The sequence below is a fragment of the Pelodiscus sinensis genome, chromosome 10, assembly GCF_049634645.1.
Source record: "Pelodiscus sinensis isolate JC-2024 chromosome 10, ASM4963464v1, whole genome shotgun sequence".
NCBI classification, from domain to species: Eukaryota; Metazoa; Chordata; order Testudines; family Trionychidae; genus Pelodiscus; species Pelodiscus sinensis.
In genome coordinates, this window is record NC_134720.1 from 33,523,523 (window position 1) to 33,529,591 (window position 6,069).

Sequence of the window (6,069 nt, forward strand, 5' to 3'; positions counted from 1 at the left end):
GTGATTTTTTAAAAATTGAGTGTAAGGCATGTTTGTGTTCTTTTTTTTTTCTTCAAATAAACCTGATTTAATTCAGATAAAACTAAACTGAATTCTTGCTATAGCCAGGGTTAATTATAGCTGGGCCCCATGAGAAAAATAAACCTATCTTCAGAGACAGAAGGAGTCCTCTTATCTAATATAAAATAACCTCAACAGCAATGTCCTGGAAAGTACTGTCCTTCTACATTTAGTGTCTTTCTTATTTCAGTATTTTAGCTATACCAAGTGTTTTGTTTATTAGTCCAAATGCTTTTAATCTACTCAACCTACAGCTGGGTTTATAAATTGCCCCAAACTAGCTTTAATTTTCTACCCAAACAAATACCTGCACTAATTCCTTCTCCCCTGCTGTAAAAGGGATTCACAGGGCTCTTGCCTTGTTAGTATTTTCCTATCTCTGAGAGGCCATGCAAAAGTTACCTGATCAAAAAAGCTTAATTTCTTTAAACCAAGCAAAGCAGGAGGATTGAAATTGAGGGGAAAAATACACAGATTTGCAGTCTTGCTGTGCATTGTGCACTGCAAATCAGTGATACTTGGCAGGTCTATTTTCACCTGCTGCAGAGTGGCTTTACCCTTTGTTGCCTGTTTTTTAAAGAAATCCCATTCACATCTGTTGCTTCTGTGATAAGGTAAGCTAGGAGTTCTACGAAGAGCTGAATTTTGGATGGATGTATAATAATTAGAACTGGTTACAAAACTTTTTTTGCTGAGAATTTTCCATTAGAAAATGCTACTTCAGATTTCTCCCTCCCCCCTCTTGCCCCCCCACCCCGTAGATGGACAAGAATTCCCCTATGGGGCAAAAATTTAAAAATTATTTTTTCTTAATTTTGAAATTATTTTTAGGAAAAAATATTTCATTTCAAAATTTTAATTTTTTCCCTTTGTATCATGTCATGATGTCAGTAGTGTTGCATCATGACTGATCAAGTCCTGTCATAGGAAAAGGTAATAGTGAAATATTGTATATATTTTTAAATAGTAAGGATAGCTGCTACTTAGACTGAAACATCTTATCTTATTTTCTAGGTCAAAATGTTCCTGTTTGACTCTTTGACTTACAAAATAAGGTAAGGACTCAGTATACTAAGGTAGGAGTAAATTGTTTTCAGTAGCCTAGAAAAATGATTCTGGGCTATCGCCATTTCTAGTAAATAATTGTTTGTATTTCCTTGTAGTGACTTCCATCTGAGAAAATCAATGTTCTCTGCAGGAGTGTTTCTTAAAGTGGGCCACAGGCCGCTTGGGAAAGCTGCTAATGGGTCACTCCACTTTGTTTATATAAAGGCTCTGCAGCTACAGAGGCTCATGTCTCCCATTGACTCTAGTTCACCATTTCCAGCCAAGGCTGCAGAACTTTTAGATAAACAAAGTGGCGTGGTCCGTTAGTAACTTTCCCACAGCAGGCCCACCGTGCATTTTGTGAAACTGCTGTAGAGACACTAGTGAAAGTGTCCTCAAGCCACTTCTGTGAAATGGGTATTATCATTCAATCTATTTACTGGAGGTAAAATGACTTACCTCAGGTCATGTAGGCAAAGAGAGAATACAACCAGAGATACTTCCCCCCCCCCCCCACCTCCTGTCTCTTCACCGTGAAGACTACCTATCATTCCTCAGTATAAAACGGGCTCCCCTGCGAGAAAACCATCCTTAATTCCTTAGTCGGACGGTGCCTTTTAAACCAAGCTGTGCTAAGGAGCAGGGGGGGAACGACAGTGGGCTTGATTCTCCTCATGCAGTCATTTATGCTAGTGCCAAGTGCTAGTAAATCCACATGGGAGTGTTCTGCACTTGCTATGTGCTAATGTGAATAAATACAGAAGCTATAAGGAAATGGAGACTTAGGCATAACATGTTTTGCCAGGACCTACCAGATATAATTCATACCCACTAAGCTAACTTAACTGGGTTTTCAGTAGTCTCCACCTCTGCAGTGGGGGCACATTCAGATCACGAAGAAAGAGAAACTTAATAAAAATAAATTGAAATCAAATTGTATTGTCTGTGCTCTTCTATTAATAATGCCCTAACTCTTGGAAATGAATGTATGGCCCCAGGAATTTTGTTAGTATTTCATGTCACTGTCCAGTTTTCTGTTTACTGCTTATATTCATATCTCGGTAGGGTCAGGCCTAGCTTCATTTTATACAGTGTCTTTCATACTAGCACAAACTGAACTAACTACAATGATGTACTACTGGGTAGGCCCTGATTATGCTTGATGCTGATGGGTCCCATGCAATCCATTGTAACGAAACTTCCAAATGTTTAATTGAGACTATTATAGTTCTAACTTGTTAATGCTTTTCAATCCCCGTTTTCCCTAATGACTTAATATGGTGATCTGAATAGTATAATGCATGTTACAATACTAATGTCACCATGCAAAGAGCAACAATTAGCCCTAGTTGAACCCCTTTAGCTTCAGCGGGGTTATACGCGGGACCTCAGATCCCTATGCAGCTTCCTCCTAAAGTTTATACTACATCCTGCCTGCAATATTGTAATTTCTGTTCTACATGGTGGGGGCAGCTTCAATGTGACACTGAATAATTTGATTCTGCTGGTGTTCCCTGCTACTCATATATCCTCTGTTCAAGGGGATTGTATTTGTGGGTTAATATGGCTTGTGTTCAAGCATGTCATCCCACTAGCTTTATCAGTGGGACCAAGGCTACATGCAAAATTGCACCCTGACTAATGCTGTTGCCTTTATATACTGGCTGCTGTAATCTGTCACCAGCTGCACACTCCTTTAGGAAATACTGTTTGTCATTAAGCTGCAAATCAGGAAGACATTCATGCTCAGTGAGGTCTTTTTTCATCCTTTCTTCCAGGTATATGAGGGAGGTCCTGACTCAACAGCAAGTGCATAAGAAGCTGCCGGGTAAGCAAGCAGCTCAAGTGCTGCAGATCAGTTTGAACAAAAATGTGTGTGTTTCAGTGACAGCATTGTGATTTCATGAGAAAAAATTAATAATGGTTTGGAAGACCCCCACAAAATGATCTCCGTTTAAGGGTTTCAGCTGACACATGTCATAAAAATTTGTAGCTTTGTCATCACATCAGTTGTGTGGGGAAAAACGATTGGGGGAGAGGGGAGAATCTTTCAGCGTGTGAATTAAAATGGATTCAAGTGCTGACATTTTCAGTTAATAGGATGTACAGGCAGTCCCCGACTTACGTTGGATCCGCACTTACGTCGGATCCGCACTTACGAACGGGGCTTTCTCGCCCCGGAAGTCGGGGCGAGAAAGCCCCGTTCGTAAGCTGCTCCGGTGCCCCTGGTCTGCTGGAGACCGTCTCCAGCAGACCAGGGGCACCGGGCGGGTTCCCGCGCTTCTGAGGCTTTGCCAGAGCAAAGCCTCAGAGGCGCGGGACCCCCCCCGCGGCTGCGGCTTCAGTCCGGGAGCCTGTGGTCTGCTGGGGACTGTCCTCAGAGGCTCTGCTCCCCGTGTCCCTGGTCTGCTGGGGAGGGGGGGGCGCAGCTAGTGTGCTCCCCCCCCCCCAGCAGACCAGGCTTTTGTTTTGGACTCTGGGGCAGAGCAGCTGGGGCACTGCCGATTGGTCCTGCAGCGCCCGGTCTGGGCACTACTGGAGCAACCCGGCAGCACCCCAGCTGCTCTGCCCCAGGTCCTGATTCAGCTGCTGCTGGTCAGTTTCAGCAGCGGCTGAATCAGGACGCCTGGGGCAGAGCAGATGGGGTGCTGCTAGGTTGGTCCAGTAGCACCCAGGAGCGGCGCTACTGGAGCAACCCAGCAGCACCCCAGCTGCTCTGCCCCAGGCGTCCCCAAGTCAGCTTCTGCTGAAACTGACCAGCGCTGACTACAGGAAGCCCGAGGCAGAGTTGCTCTGCCCCGGGCTTCCTGGAATCAGCTGCTGATCAGTTTCAGCAGCAGCTGACTTGGGGACGCCTGGGGTTCTTAAGTTGATTCTGTATGTAAGTCAGAACTGGCGGTCAGTTTCAGCAGTGTCTGAATCTGGACGCCAGTTCCGACTTACATACAGATTCAACTTAAGAACAAACCTACAGTCCCTATCTTGTACGTAACCCGGGGACTGCCTGTATGTGAAATGAAGAAAATTCTTAATAGGGAATAGTTATAATGGTGGGGAGGTTAGTATTGTTGTTTTGCTATCTTCGCTATTATTTGTTCATGGTCAGAGCACTGCCATAATCTTATGTACCTTTTCCAGAGCAGTGTACCTCTGAGAATGAGACCAGAGCACCAGAAATACCACTTAAAGAAATCTTTTTGAACAGTGTACCATGCCACAGTGCAATTATTTCATGTCAGAATTCTCATGTACATACTATTGTATAATGTAGCTGGGTTCAGTTTAACTGTTGTGTCCTTTATCCAAAGGTGTTTGCATTGCATATTTATACTAGATCTGGCAATGGCCATTTTGAGTAATGTAGAAAACTGTTTCTATTCAAAAAATTTTTTTCAGTTGCTCTGAGCTCCTTTCAAGTAACTCTTGGGGCTGAATTTTCCATATTTGGTTTCAGCCCATAGGTTAAAACGGGGGGAAATTCATCCCTGGGTAGATAGCTCTCTCATCCTTTACTCCTAGAAGAAAGAGAATCAGTTTATATTATAAATTGGGATTAGGAAATCTGGGGACACATGGCTTGTGTGTGAGCTACAAATACATCTTTGTTTTGTGGGTCTCACTGAGACCTGTTGCTTCCTTTGACAAAATGCCAAAGTTTATAATGCTCAATAAAAATGGAACCTCTGTGGAGCTGTTCATAAGCTTGAATGTTGGCATAAACATAAATGTTTATGGAATCGAGATCTTTCACGGTAAATATTTTTATTCACCAACAGCATATTTTAATAAAATATATATATTTTAATGAGTTTAGGAGTTTTCCAGATAATGATGCTGGGAGGGGGATGGCTCAGATGGTTCGTAATAAGGCATACCTTTTTTTCCTTCTAGATCACCTGGTTCAAACACTGTGCAATGAAGACAGGTTGTTACTACACCACAGCTTTCTGGTCATGAATATACATGTGTATATATATCTATCACACTTATCTATCACATTTCCACTAGAGAACATCCAAAATTTTTACAATTTGTCAACAACTCTACTTTGTACAATAGAAATGTTAATAGACTTGAGAAATCAAGCAGTCTGAAAAAATGGAATGCATATAAGTAGGGAAAGTGAAGTCAGCTTGTTTTGGTTTTTTTTTTTTAATATATTTTTTTAAAGTGCGAGTAGACAATTTGGCTCAATATACTGTGGCAAACAGTCTTGCTGCAGGAGTTCTTAAAGCTCCACTCACTTTATTCAGCAATTTATATTGCCAATTCTTTTCACGTACAAATTTATTAAACATAAAATTGGAGATGAGCAGACACTGAATTTTTCTCTTAGCTAATCCTTGTCATTTGGCTGAGTTTTGAAAAACCAAAATCATGGTCAGTTTAAATCTGTTCCTGCCTCGCACAACTTCCAGTATTTGAGGATACAGAGAAAATGGCTTACTAGACTTAATGCTGAAACTTCTAGAATTTTCTCTCTCCAAATGAGTGTGTTTGTACATGAGAAAGTGAGACCGAAGTTTCTGTCAGGCTCAAAAACAAGACAAAACAAAACACCCCACATGAAACTGTGTGTGTGCCATAGTAGTCATGAGGAAAGGCATGATTGATATGCCTAGCTTTGGCACACACACTTAGGTATGAAAATCATGGTCTTATAGCCTGTCAAACAGCTAAACTAACTCAGTTTCTTACTGTGAGTAATGCAGTAATCAATATTTCCATACAAATGTAGGTGTTATCTCAGAGATACAAATTGTTTTTTCCCCCCTACTAGGAGCACAGAAACAGGGAAAAACACTTTAAAAAATGCCCTAATTTATTCTTATGTGTCTGTTGACCTTTCTGGGTTCTAACAAAATTGTAGTCCAGATTGTCCCCTGGTGTAAACTGTCAGAGCTTCATTGGAGCCTGTGGAAATCCCATGATTTACATCAGATGAAGGTTTGTCCCTAAGAT

General features: G+C 41.7%; 1 long non-coding RNA gene across 1 annotated transcript; it reads left to right on the top strand.

The window, feature by feature from the left end:
* The first annotated feature begins 323 nt into the window (after positions 1–323).
* LOC142830864 (uncharacterized) lies at positions 324–5,402 on the top strand. The gene is made up of 4 exons (XR_012906395.1): positions 324–674; positions 1,075–1,115; positions 2,886–2,935; positions 4,999–5,402. It is a non-coding gene; the product is annotated as an uncharacterized LOC142830864 (long non-coding RNA).
* Positions 5,403–6,069: the final 667 nt, after the last annotated feature.